Consider the following 15,333-nt stretch of genomic DNA (forward strand, 5'->3'; position numbering starts at 1 on the left):
TCTCAATAGCACTGAGATACTTGAAAATAATTGATTTCTAGATGCATTTCATAATTCCGGGTCTGCCACTGTCGTTATTTTATATCTCCTACTAAAAAGGTTGGGGAAAACCCTTCCTTGGCAAGCCAGCAACTCAGATGTGTTGCCTCAGTGTGATTCTGCATCCATCAGACCACAAGCTGAGGTCCTCAACACTTGCTTTGTTTTGCTGAGTCAACAGTCACACCTCACTGTTTTGAGGATAATGCTCTTAAGTGTTGCCTATCTCCCCAAACCGCCTCATCCAGTGCTGGTAACCTGAAAGCGAACCTGGCCTTTTCCCACTCCCTCACCACCTGTATCTAATTCATCACCAGTCCCTAACCATGCTGCCCCTGGCATTGCTCTGAAGTCAGCTTCTTCTCTCCCATTCTAGTCTCCCCATGCTTAGTTCCGGCCACCGCCACCATCACTCTCTCAATAGATATGTGGAGAATAGATACATTGCCAATCTATTCTCCACACTTCTATTTTAGAACACAAAATATTCTCTCTAAGCATGGTTCAGTGGCCACCCACTAACTCGTCCAGAGTTTATGCACAGAGTTTGTCCTTGCGATAAGGCAGAGGGTCAAACTGAGCTGATTAACACAAGCCACCTGCAGAAGGCAAAGCTGAAAGAGTGCACTCTAACACATTGGGGTTTCAGGAGTTGTAAACACTCATGCCTAGACACTGCTGTGGGGTTGGAACCCAAACATGCTCCCCACAACCTCTGCACCTGCTCGTCTGCATGCTCTCCCTGGGGGTTTGAATACTGGGTTCCCAAAGAAGGAAGCCACACCCCTGCTGCACACCTTGTAAAGGAGATAAAGGAACTTCTCCCACTTCCCACCCACCTCTCATAAGGCTGTCCTGACATCATGACCTAGCCTGCCGTGCCTCAGGGTAGCATTCCGTCTCTGGAGCCAGGCCTTCCAACTGGGCTGCTCACAGGCCCTTGCCCACTCTGGTAAGTGGTTCCCCACTGGTTCTTCCGATAAAACTGGGGTGTGGTGAGTGAGACAGGGAGACATTTGCCTCAGGGGCAACATTTAAGGGTTGCTGAAAAACTCAGTCATCAAGATTCTATTTTAATGGAATATTTTTTTTAAAATAAAAAGCAACACAAAGTAATTCATGACAGACACAATATTAAAATTTTAAGAAAAAACAGAATCAGTAAGAGTGCTTAAAGGAAGATTTATAGTTTCAGGTGTTTGAGAAGAAAAAACAAAGATTTCTTCTACAGCCTTAAGAAATCAGAAAAAGAATAAATTGAACCCAAAATAGAAGGAAGAAAATATTTTAAGAAGACAGAAATCAAGGAAATAGGAAATACGCCAACGAGAGTTCTGTTTCTGGCAAAAAAAAAAAAAAAAATCCTCCCACAGTAACAACTATAAGTGCTGGAAAAATACATAAAACCAACTAACCAAGGGCCCTAGAGAGGGAACCAAAGCAAGCACACTTCACAGGAGAGGTGAAGTTCACAGGAAGCAGCCAGCGTGGGGGAAATTCTCATTTTTTTCAGCCTTACCCTAAGGATAGTTGCAGTTGGGATGTGTCATAGGTCAACTAAAGCTCCTGTAAATAGCTCACCATTTTTCTGTCTCATGAAAAAAAGAGAAGGTCCCAAGGGCTACCAGGGCTACTGGAGGATGGAAGAAATCCAAGAAAGAAGAGAGTATAAAATGGGAATCCCTGACTCTGTGCATAAACTCTGGACAAGTCACTGAACCATGCAAAGCGAGGGCAGACTGCACCAGACCAAGCTAAGATTGTAACTACTGTGTAACCACTGGCAAGACCAAGTTTGAAGTTTAACTCTAACCAAGTTTAACTCTAACTAGCCCGCTACGTAAACATCCACATACTTTGCAAAAAGAGAACGGAATTCAGAATCTCTACAACATATCTTTGTCAATGTTCAGGATACAATTCAAAATTAAAAGACAAATGAAGAATCAGGAAAATGTGGCTTACTCTCAAGAGAAAATGTAGTCAAGAGAACCTAACCCTGGGGTGCCCCGATGTTGGAATTATTACATAAAGGTTGTAAAACAGCGATTGAAACCATGCTTAATGAGGTAAAGAAAATAGGCAATAGATGAAAACTTAAGAAGTCTCACTAAACACATAGAATATATGAAAAGAAATTAAAATTTTAGAACTGAAAAATAAACTATCTGTAATAAAACTTTTACTGGATGAATTGAACAGCAGAATGGAGGTGAAAGAAGGATAGCTGAGCTTTAATATAAATTAGTAGATTTATCCAAACTAAAGACATGAAAGATAAAAAAGACTAAAAAAATTTGTCAAACATCAGGAACCTGTGTTACAATGTCAAATGTCTAATGTACAGGCAAAAAGCAATGCTTGAAAGAGAATGTGGAAGAAACATTTGCAAAATAATGACAGAAAAATGATCCCCATTTGAGGAAAGATGTACATATTCTAGAAACTCAGAGGACCCCAAACAGGAGATAATATATTATATCACTATATATATAGATTACATATGCAGAAAACCATGTTTAAAATATTCAAATCAAACTGCTATAAACCAACAATAAAAAGAAACCTTTGAAGAGAGCAGAAAAAGAATCTTACATTACGTACAGGAAAACAATTATTCTAACGATCGCAGAATCTGATAAGAAACCATAGGGAGAAGAAGACAGTAGAATAATATTTTGAAGTGCTAAGAGAAAAAAAACTGTCAATTTAGATTCTATTTCCAGATAAATATGTTTGTTTCCAGATATATGTATATCTCCTTTAAGAATTAAGACAAAATAAAGACATTTTCCAAATAATGAAAACCAAGAAAAATTGCCTCTATATATCCATAGTATAAAAAATATTAAAGGAAGGTTTTCATGCTAAAGAGAAATAAAACATCAGATGGCAACTCACATCTTCAGGAAGGAAGAAATAGCATCAGAAATAGTAAATATCTAGAGAAAAAACTGTTTTCTCTTTATTTAAAACATATATGGATATATTTTATAATTCTAAGAGTGTCTTGTGGATTATACATATGTATGTATGTGGATTATACATATATGTATGCATACATACATAAATAATAACATAAAAGTGGTGGGGTAGTGAATGGATATACACACTTGTAAGATTCTTACATTCATATAAAATGATACAGTTTAACTCGAACTAGACTGAAAAGCTAAGAAGGAGCACCGGGAGACCCTTAGAGCAAACCACCAGAACTGATAAATTAATTTAATAAGGTCACATGGTAAAAGATTATTATATGAAATCAATTGCATTTTTAAATACCAGCAAAACAAATTTGGAAAATAAAAGCTAAAACTTTATTTACAATAGCTTCAAAAATAAAATATTTAGGAATATATTTGACAAGATCTATGTACAACCTAAACTGAAAACTACAAAACATTACAGAGAGAAATTAAAGAGCACCTAAATACATGGAGAGATACACCATACTCATGGGTTGGAAGACTCATGGAAGAAAATGTCAATTTCCCTAAATTGGTTAGTAGATTTATTACAATCCCAACCAAAATTTCAACCAGCTGTTTTGGAAAAATTATCAAACAGATTCTAAAATTGATGTCACAGTACAAAAGACTCAGAATAGCCAAATTTTTTCTTTCTTTCTTTTTTTTTTTCTTTTTCTGAGACGGAGTTTAGCTCTTGTTGCCCACGGTGGAGTGCAATGGTGTGATCTCAGCTCACCACAACCTCCACCTCCTGAGTTCAAGCTATTCTCCTGCCTCAGCCTCCCGAAGAGCTGGCATTACCAGCATGCACCACCACACTTGGCTAATTTTGTATTTTTAGTAGAGACGGGGTTTATTCATGTTGGCCAGGCTGGTCTTAAACTCCTGACCTCAAGTGATCCGCCTGCCTCAGCCTCCCAAAGTGCTGGGATTACAAGTGTGAGCCACCGCACCTGGCCCTAGATTTTTTTTAAAAATAATCAATTTAGAGGATTTATGGTAATTATTTCAATACTTATTATGAAGGTATAGTAATCAAGATGGTAGTAATTACAAAAAAGTAGACATTTATAAATGGATCGGAATAGACTCCAGAAGTAGACCTACACATATAAGGCCAACCGATTTTTGGTGAACATGCCAGAAAAAATTCAATGGGGAAAAGAGAGTCTTTTCAATAATGGTACTAGAATAATCAAATCTTCATATGGAAGAAAAAAAAAAAACAACTACACAGAACCTCACACCATATACAAATAGTAAAAGGGATTGTAGACCTAAATATATAAGCTAGAAATATAAAACTTCTAGGGAAAACATACAAGAACATTTTTGTGACTTTGGGGTTTCTTAGATAGGACATAAGTCGTATAAACAAGGAGGAAAATGATCATTGGATTTTATCAAAACTTAAAAAAATTTCTAAGGGAAACAAGAAAATAAAGACAAACTGCAAAATTGGGCAAAACTATATATATGACAAAGCACTTGTATCCTGAATATATAAAGAAGCCCTGCAACTCAATAAGAAGACAAAAAGTCAATTAAATTGTGAGCAGAAGATCTGAACAGATTCTTCACAAAAAGAAAATATATGAATGGCCAGCCAACATATGAATACATTATTCTACATTATTCATTGTAGAAATTCAAATTAAAACCACAATGAGACATCATGATACACACAATAGAATGAATGGAACTGAAAAGACTACCCCAATTGTTCGTGAGTACCTGGAGCAAATGGAACTGTTGTATACTGCTAAAGAGAATACAAAACAGCACAACCACTGTGGAAGACTGACAGTTTCTTAAAAAATTAAACATATATAAGACTCAGACATTCCATTCTTAAGCATTACCCAAGTGAAAAGAAAACGTCTGTCCGCTCAAGGACTTGGACAGTCATCCCTTGGCATCTGAAGGGGATTGGTTCCAGGATCTTTTTCAGATACCAAAATCCAAGGATGCTCAAATTCCTTATATGAAATTGCATAGTATTTGCATATAACCTACATCTATCCTCTCATATACTATCTCTCGGTTATTTATAATAGACAATACAATGTAAATGCTATGTAAATAGTTGGTTACTATATTGTTTTTGAAACCTATTATTTTTATTGTTGTATTCTAGTTTTATTGTTTTTCTCTTTATATGTTTGATCCATGGTTAGTTGAACTCACAGAGACAGAGGGCCAACTGTGCAATACTGTTCATGTAAGCCTTCTTCATAAAAGCCAGAAATATCTGTAAACCAACTAAATATTTATCAATTGGTAAATGGATTTTAAAAAAATATGGCCTGTCCATACAATGGAATACAAGAAAAGTCAATGATCTACTGATGAGAAAAACAATATGATGAACCTCAAAGCCATGCTTCTGAGCAAAATGAGCCAGAAGTACGTACTATATGATTTCATGTATACAAATTCTAAAATATTGAAAATAACCTGTAGGCACAGAAAGTTAATCAGAAATTGCCTGGGGTCAGGGGTGGAGGAAGAAATGGACTGAAACTCTTGGGGTGATGGAAATATTCTGAATCTTCGTGGCAATGATGATTCACAGGTTTATACATTGCTCAAAGCACATCAACTAGGACAGTTTAAATAGATCTTTATCTTATTTTACCACAATAAATTGGATTTTAAAATTAACGTGCATGCCAATCACTAGGGAGCTAGTTGAAATGGAATTCTGAGCTATTAGATTTGGGATGGTTCCTAAGATTCCACATTTGTAACAAGCTGCTAAGTGATACCCACACTGATGGTCTGAGTTCCACACTTAAGGGAAGACTGAGGCTATGACTATTCAATCCGCAAAAGATGAAGCTGGGGAGCATTTTATGAATGCTCTTCTCATGTGTGATTAACATCACCTAGCTCATTCTTCTAGAGCTGTGTAGTGCCCCGGAACTTCCCCCAACATGACATTAATAATCTGTGAGGTTGCAACTAACAATCACATCTAGCATTTACGAAGCACACTCTAAGTGTTGGGTACTGTTCTTACAGTTGTACATGAATTTACACATTTAATCCCTGATGCAAAAGCAGGTACTATTACGAGCTCCTATTGACAAATGTCAAAACAAAAGCCCAGAACGTTATGGGGCTTGCCCAAGGTTACTCAGCTGATGAACAGACGAGGTGGATTCAAACCTAAGCATCCCAAACTCTTTTCCTTATTTTTTATTCGTTATATTTTAAGTTCTGGGGTACATGTGCAGAACGCAGAACATGCAGGTTTGTTACATAGGTATACATGTGCCATAGTGGTTGCTGCATCCAACCCCCTGTCACCTACATTAAGTATTTCTCCTAAGGCTGTCCATCCCCAATCCCCACACCCTCTGCTATCCCTCCCCTAGTCCCCACCCCCTGACAGGCTCTGGTGTGTGATGTTCCCCTCCCTGTGTCCATGTGTTCTCATTGTTCAGCATCCCAAACTCTTAAGCACTCAGCTCTGTGGCTTCTCCTTGGAAGCATTATAATCCTCTTGAGTGAGGCAATCTTCATGCTTTGCCATACTTTATGGAGGGCTTTACTGGTTCAACATCAAATATTGATTGAACAAATGCCACATGTCAGGGCTTATCCAGGAGCTGGTGGCCGGTTCTGGGCATACTTCCCTGAAAACACATCATCCTTTGCCCACTGACCCAGCATCGGCAGTGCCTACTCTGTTGGTTGTTTCCCGAGAATGCTGACTGTCATTCCTTTGCCACCCGGCTCCAATCTCCCACTGAGGGAGTCATGGGTGAGCAGAAGCAGCCTCATACGTTTCCCTAGTGTCAGAGCCAGAGCTATGAGGGAACCAGATGATGAGTGTCTAGGGATTTGTTCTGCTTTTTCCATCTCTATCAGGAATATGGAGTGTTGTTCAGATATCCCTGCAACTTGAGGAAATGCATTTAAATGAAAGCATGGTGGCTGTCAATGAGATGGAAGGCAGAGCTGACTCTGGAGCTCCTTCCTGCAGGTCTGCTGCATTAGCCCGTTCTCATGCTGCTTTAAAGAACTACTTGAGACTTGGTAATTTATAAAGAAAAAAGGTTTAATCGCTCACAGTTCTGCAGGTTGGACAGGTGGTAGCATGTCTGGGGAGGCCTCAGGAAAATTTCAATCATGGCAGAAGGTCAAGGGGAAGCAGGCACGTCCTACATGGCTGGAGCAGAAGGAAGAGAGCAAAGGGGGAGGTGCCACACACGTTTAAACAACAAGGTCTAGCGAGTACTCACTCACTCTCATAAGAACAGCAAGACGGAAACCTGCCCCCATGATCTGGTCACTCCCACCAGGCCTCTCCTCCAACACTCGGGGTCACAATTTGACACAAGATTTGGGCAGGGACACAAATCCAAACTATGTCACCTGTCAACATTTACAACTCCTTGACCAAGTGGGAGTGAGAGACTCCTGGTCCCTCTCCTGGGATAAAGGTAACATAACCAAGGGCCTCAGAGTTGTGAGCCCCATGTGCTAGCTTGTGACAAATCTTTCAGAAGTTGAGCGATGGGGACAGAGATCCAGTAAAGGCTCTCCTAGGAGAGCTGCATGATGCATTAACAGTGTCCACTACAGTACAGGTGCCTTTCAGGAAAGATATAAGCAAGAGTTTTTTGAGAGGGAAGGTTGTTGATCACAAGAACAGATGAGCAATGAAGGCAAAACTAAACTGGAGTCAAAAGGACTGGGTTATAAAACCACCCCGAGGCAGGGGACTGGACCCATTGACATGCCAAAGAGTCCTTATATCACTATAAGTTGACTTCAGAGTTTCAAATCCTATAGGACTTTGTGGGTACCATGCAGAAGATAAAGGAGCTGAACTGAGGGAGTTGACCAAGCCCACTTCCCAGCTAAGAACAACATGGCTCAAAAGCAGCCTGCACGACTTCTTGGACGTCCCATCACTCTTGCCAAATAGCATCTTGGTGAGCTGAGTGACAGTGAATGAGAAACAGATGGATTTAATTTCCCTTGAAATTAGGGATGGGTGAGCCTAGCCACAGTGTAGAATTGCTGAATGTCTCAAACTATTTTTTTCAAGTGCTTTTGGTTCAGAAAAGCCGAAACCATGGTTTCACAAAGCACGTTTCCTCTCATTTGTATGAGGCTTTGTGTATTTTAAGAGGAATTTGATCTGCATAGTTCAACTTCTTTACACTTCACTTATCAAAATGCTAAATAAAATTTCCAGGAAGTCTGAGAAATACTTTATAATGTTTTCCTCCAAACTTTTATTTAGGAAAAGAAACAGTAGGGAAGTTTGGAAAATCCTATCAAAGAAAAGGCGGATTCAGGTGGAAGCTCACACATTCAGGGAGTTCTGTGTCCCAGAACTACACATGGTAGGTGTGCAGTCACAATGTGCTCAAGGAATATATTTAAAAATCTCTTGAAAAGTAAGAGGAAGGTTGGGAAAGTTTAATAAGCACAGGTTCAAGGATAGGCTGAAAAATACAACACAGTTAAAAATACAACACAATTTAAAACAACTTCTCATCTCTAATAGGCAATGTATTCCTAGTAGCCATATATCAAATGAAGCTGAACTACAGCATTCTTGTATCATCCACCAGCATGAATTCCACTATTCTGCAGGTGTCTCTTCTCCTCATAAGACATGTGATAAAGGTGCTTATAGGATGCTTATGAGTGGAGGGATGGCCAGAGGAGAAGGTAGAAGAAATGAACCACAGAAGGTGGGTACGAGCAGGTGGTGCAGTGAGTGCCCAGCGCCATCTTTGTTTTAGAGAATGATTCGGACCACAGACTTAAGTGTGAGTTCTAAAGAGCTGTTTCTTCTAAGTTCTGGGATACATGTGCTGAATGTACAGGTTTGTTACATAGGTATACATGTGCCATGGTGATTTGCTGCACGTATTTGCTTAAAACCCATCATCTAGGTTTTAAGCTCCATATGCATTAGATATTTGTCCTAATGCTCTTCCTCCCCTTTCAGCCTACCCCTGACAGGTCCTGGTGTGTGATGTTCCCCTCCCCTTGGGCAGTATGGGCTATTTTCATGATACTGATTCTTCTATCCATGAGCATGGAATGCTTTTCAAAAAAAAGAAAAGCTTAGCTTTCTAAGGGACCAAGTAAGACCCAAGGAGGAGAGACGTGTCATCAGTCTGTTCCTATTGTGCTGGAAGCACGCTGCTTGCTCATCACCTGACAGGCTGATTTCTGCTCATAGTGGCTTTGGCAGAGAGTGCAGCAATGGACACTGCCCCAAAGGAGAGAAGAAGGAAAAGGCAGATCCTGGTGGTATCGGATTACGTTTGGCTCAAATGCCTGGGAGGCATTCCCTGGGGATTCCCTGAAAAAACAATTTGAGATGGGGATTTTCTACAGGGAGCAATAATAATTATTGACAGTATCTAGAGAATAATGTTTATTATGATTAATATCCTTCTCATTTTAATCCCCAGGCTGGTGCAGGAAACACAGGCATGGATTACATATCTCTTTAAAGCCATGTATTTTCTGGCTTTTATTTTTTATTTTTTTTTCAGATTCTTTTTTTTAAATATATATTTTATTGCATTTTAGGTTTTGGGGTACATGTGAAGAACATGTAAGATTGTTGCATAGGTACACACATGGCAGTGTGGTTTGCTGCCTTCCTCCCCATTACCTATATCTAGTATTTCTCCCATGTCATCCCTCCCCAACTCCCCACTCCCCGCTGTCCCTCCCCTAGTCCCCCCCGCAACAGACCCCAGTGTGTGATGCTCCCCTCCCTGTGTCCATGTGTTCTCATTGTTCAACACCTGCCTATTAGTGAGAACATGCAGTGTTTGATAGGGTTGTGTGGCAGTGACAATAGCAGTTGTCAAATATTTCTGGGACTCCTCCACATTTCCCAGTAGCCTTCCAGGTAGCTAGGTTGGTGGCAGTAATTGATTTGGGCCAACAGGTTGTGTGTCCTTTTCTTTTTTTTTATTATATTATTTTATTTTATTTTATTTTACTTTAGGTTCTGGGGTACATGTGCAGGCCATGCAGGGTTGTTGCATAGGTGCATACATAACCAGATGGTTTGCTGCCTCTATTTCCCCTTTGACTATATCTGGCATTTCTCCCCATGTTATCCCTCCCCACCCCCCCGCAGTCCCTCCCCTAGCCCCCCCCGACTGCCCCCCATGTGTGATGCTCCTCTCCCTGAGTCCAGGTGTTTCTGACCATATAGTTAATTCTTCCATTCCTCTCTCCTCTCCCTCAGTGATCTTGGTCTGCAATCTGCCCAGATGTTTTTGCTACAACAGGCTTCTCATAAAGGAGAACTAAACCTTTATTCTGTTAAACCGTTGGGATTTGGTGGGAGTGGGGAAGGTCTTGTTTGTTACAGTAGCTAGTGTTAACTAGCCTGATTAACACAATTGTTAACTAGCCTAATACAAGTTGTACCTTACAACCTATCGTTATGATACCCTGACAGTAATAAAGCTGGTGGTTTGGGGTAAGATTCTTAGAAGTTTTTAAGAATATAATAGTGCCTTATATTGATTATCTACTGCTACATTAAAAACTACCTTAAAAGGTAGTAGTTTAAAACAACAAACATCTATTATCTCAAAGTTTTTGATGGTCAGGAATTTTGGAGTGGCTTAGGTAGGTGGCTCCGACTCAAAGTCTCTCACGAAGTGCAGCCAAAATGCTGGCAGGAACCTTGACATCTGAAGGCTTGATTGGGGCTAGAGAATGCACTGCTAATAGAAGCTCTCAATTTATTGTTGGCTTCTGGCTGAAGTTCTCATTTCCTCATCAGATGCTCCTCTTTGTAGGGATTCTCAGGCAAGGGCAGCTAGTACCATTCAGAGAGAGTAATCCAAGAGAGAAAACAAACAGGAAACCACAGAATCTTTTATTACCTTGTATCTCATGTTGCTTTCTCACCCACCCATTCATTAGCAAAGTCACTAAGTCCAGCCACATTCAAGAAGAGGAAAACAGGTTCCACCTTTTCAAGAGGGTTTCAAAGAATTTGTGAACAGATTTTTAAACTGCATACACCCCATTGCCCCAGAGTGGGTTTGTAGGTAGCTAAGGGGGGTAGAATGGTGGGTCTCACCTAAGGTAGGGGGTTCAATGATCCAGCGTAAATGAGGCTAATGGAGTATGGTGGAGTGACTGCTCCTGTCTGACACTACTCCTTTGTCTCATCAGCAGATGAAGGGAGCCCAGCCAATTCTATTCTAGCAACCTAGACTGGGCCCCTGACAAGCATCTGCATATGGAGATGCCAAGGTAAGCACAGAGAAATCCCTGGTTGCTTACCCCTGTACATAGACATGATGCAGAGAAAATGAACTCTTATGAAACAGGACATTGTGCCGGAACCAGGCTGGTCCTGGTTTTACAGGCAGGTGGAGTTCTGGCACTGTCCTCTGACAAAGCCCCCTCCCGTCAACCTCCCAGCTTGCCCAGTGCTACATAGTGTGCTAATTGCTGATACAAACCCTGGGAGTTTGCAGAGGAGGATAATATAGATCCTACAGAAAGAGAAATTCTTCCCTTTGCATAAAACATGTGCAAATGAAGTTGATCTTGATTTCAGCCCATGGCAGGAAATGGCAGTACCACTGGAAATATTGGCTCTGTGAAGGCTGGAATTTTCCATCTTTCCTCCTATATTCATAGAGCCTATATAAGTGTACACTAAATAAAAAGCACCTTGCTGCTTTTTTAAAATTAATCGAATGAACTAGCATTTACCATGGAAGAAGGTGTGGTGGCACGAGAGAGTTACAGAAGTTCTAGGTCTCAGGTTGCTGATGCCAGCAAATTCACCAGCCCAGCCATACTGATGGCAGGCTTGCACCCTGGGGAAATGGTTGTGTGAGTTCCTATAAAATAGTAACACTAACACTGGGGTCTAATCCAGTTACAACATGACCCACCCTTGGCTGAGCCCCTGCCCACCATGGGGCAGGGCAGGGACCAGAGGTAAAGGCTCAGTTTATGACACACCTTCTCAGGCTGATGGCGTTTACTTGCATAGCTATAAAAAGCAGCCACTGGGGACAGCAGGAGAGTGTGGTAAGGCCGGACATGTTGCATTAGCCTGCCAAACACTACTAGCAGCAGTGAGAATTTCCTTAGACTCCCCAGATCTGGACAGCAACATCAGGCTCTGGGGCCACCCTGGTGGTGCAACAGAGCTCCTCCCAGCTGGCAGTGTCCAGAATGTGAAGTCCTTTAGCCTCAGGGAACATAGTTTCGCCTACTAGAAACTGATCAGGAGGAGCCAGAACTCAGCCCTGGGGAGGGTGAACTTCTTTGTCATTTTGGCATAAGCTTCCCTGGTTGAGACACCAGATTGGTGAAGTATAACATACTGATTTGAGTTAGTTTTATTTAAACTTTAAGAGGACTTTTAACTGGACCATCACCCCCAGGAAGCGTCTCATGCAAAGAACAGCCAAGAAGGCCACAGTGTCCATCCCACCAATGACACACAACAACTGACCATTCACCCCCGTATCCTGCACTGGATTTTCCATACGGCCAACTCAAGTACACATATTGCTTTGCCAAGTGATGCTTATCCTTGTTTGCAATTACTACAGTGTTTACGTTTCTCTTCTTTAGCTAGATGGGAGGGTGCAGGGAAAGATGGTTGGATCAGGAGATCTAGTTCCTATGCTCTGACACTGAATTTGCTGGGCGACTCTGGTCAAGCCCATCAACCCACCTGTGCCTCTTCTCGTGGCCCTTGTTCAGATATGCAGTGATTTCATGACTGATTTTCAGTGTTGGTCTCAAGCATGTAGCTGCCATTTGGTGCACAGTTGATGATTAGCATATCTTTATAATCACTAATGAGGGAAGGAAAATTCCAGAGAAGCTCTTTGGAGATACCTAAGACTAACAATGAGCTAACCATACTGCCAACCAAATTTCATTAAAAGAAACTCAAATTATTGTCCTTTTTCAAAATGAAAACAATAATTGGCCTTAACTAACATTTTCTGGGCTTTAAATATGTACCTTGCAGTGTTTAAATATTGTACACATTGTTTTCGTTCCCTCCTGTTCACCCCATTGGTGAGGGAGAGATCCTGCCCTAGAATTATGAGGATGACCAAACACGTTACACTCGATGCTTAAAAGATGAGATTGACAGCAGTTATTATTCACATACACTTGCAGCTTGGAAGAGGTGGACACAGCATTGGATGCCAGCCACACAGGCATTTCCCTCAGGAGCAGAGTGAACAGGCAGGGGCAGCGGGTGGTAACAAGAGGGTGAGGTGCCCCCTGGTCCTTGCAGGAGCATGTGATGGGCTTTGAACAACTCCATGACTGGCAGGAAACTGATACCCACTACTCAGGGATAAGTAGGAGCTGTGCCTGGTCCACTTGATAAGGAAGGTTGCTTGACTGAAGCCTTAACTGCAAGAGTAGAATGGAGAGAGGCTCTTGTGGTTAGGCCAGTAGAGGCACTGCTGATTTGGCCAGATTTGAAGGCGGCACACCGTACCAAACCTTAATTTCAGGCTTTACATGACACACATATCATATTATTTCATCATCACAACACTCCTGTGAAATATTATTACGTCTTTTACAGATCATGAAATCGAGGCTTAAATGAGGCTAAGCAAATTGCCCAGTGTTTTCTAGCTGGCAAGTGGCCGAGGTATTCAGTCAGGTTTGTTAATCTGAGTCTGACCCCATAAGCAACTGTGGACAGGTAGATGTAACAACCCATCTTAGACATGAATCAAAAAGAAAGAAGGACAAGGGGGCACACCCTACCCCGAATAACGAGAGGGCTCAACCGAAACACACACAGTCTTTTGTTGTGTCCACCATTTGACCTTCTAAGTCCCAGGCTACCTTCCGCAAGGCAGCCGGGTTAATAAAGCCGCCTCAGTGACCGCTAACAGCAGCAGCTCTGCCTCACACTGTAATCAGTGGTCCCTGAAGTGCCTACAGCCCAGCTGCTCGGGACACACTTTTGATTCTACAGCCTGGGGGAAGAGAACCCATCCAGGCAGATCAACCATCTCCCAGGTGCTTCAAATTCCCAATGCCAGGGACAGCCCCAATCAGTCATTGTTTTGCATGTGCATTTTGGGTATGTCAAGAGGACTTGATGCTCTAGGATAAATTATTCTATACAGAAAAGAGGCTTTAGATCTCTTTCAGTCCAAGTCCCTCGTTTTATGGTTAAAGAAAGTAAAGTGGCCTCCCCAAGGCTACAAAGCTGGTTAGGGCAGAACCTGCTGGGATCCCATTCCCAAACCCTTTCCCAACTCCCTCCTCCCATGCACACCTCCCACTATGAAGTGGAAGAACCGATAAACTCTCTTCCTCAGCACCCTTTACAGATAGGCTGACCATGTGACCCGTTCCAGACTTTGTGCCAAAAGGGAATCTGCCAGGGGGAGTCTGGGAGCGGTGTTTCCTCCCTGATAGAAAGAAAGCATGGGGAAAGAGATCTCTCACTGTCCTCTTCAACCCCTACCTCCCATAAGAGGCAGGACCTGAGGCTTGAAACCAGAGGTGTCTTTTGGCCATGACGGAAATTTCAGAGAGGTGGACATAGCAACTCAGTGTCATGTGGCTGCTGAATCAATCCCCAGACTGCCCTTCCTGACTCCTCATTCAGTAATAGTTAACCCAAGTTTAAACCACCGTTAGTCATGTTTTCGCTTCTTTGCAGCCAAACACCCTCCTCTGAGCAGCATTCACTAGAGTCGGGCAGATGGTGAATACTCAACAATGTCATCCACTCACGAGACCCAGGGCAAGAAATGTTTCTTTGTCTCAGTTTCCCTTTCTGGAAAATGGACATATATTTTTAAGGGAGGTGCTATAAAGTATTGGTCTTCAACTTTTTTGGCATCAGGGACTGGTTTCATGGAAGACAATTTTCCCATGGCCCATGGTTGGGGGAGTTGGGGAATGGTTTCAGGATGACTCAGCGCATTACATTTATTTTGCACTTTATTTTTATTATTATTGCATTGTAATATAAAATGAAATAATTATACAACTCGCCATTATGTAGAATCAGTGGGAGCCCTGAGCTTGTTTTTCTGCAACGAGTCAGCCACATCTGGGAGTGATAGAGACAGTGACAGATCATGAGGCATGAGATTCTCATAAGCAGCGTGCAGCCTAGATCCCTTGCATGTGCAGTTCCAAGTGGAGTTTGCCATGAGAATCTAATGCTGCCACTAATTCGACAGAAGGTGGAGCTCAGGCAAAATGTGAGCAAGGGTGGGTGACTACAAATGCAGATGAAGCGTCCCTCGCTCACCTCCTGCTGTGCAGCCCAGTTACTAACAGT

The sequence above is a fragment of the Cebus imitator genome, unplaced genomic scaffold, assembly GCF_001604975.1.
Source record: "Cebus imitator isolate Cc_AM_T3 unplaced genomic scaffold, Cebus_imitator-1.0 Scaffold41, whole genome shotgun sequence".
Taxonomy (NCBI): Eukaryota; Metazoa; Chordata; class Mammalia; order Primates; family Cebidae; genus Cebus; species Cebus imitator.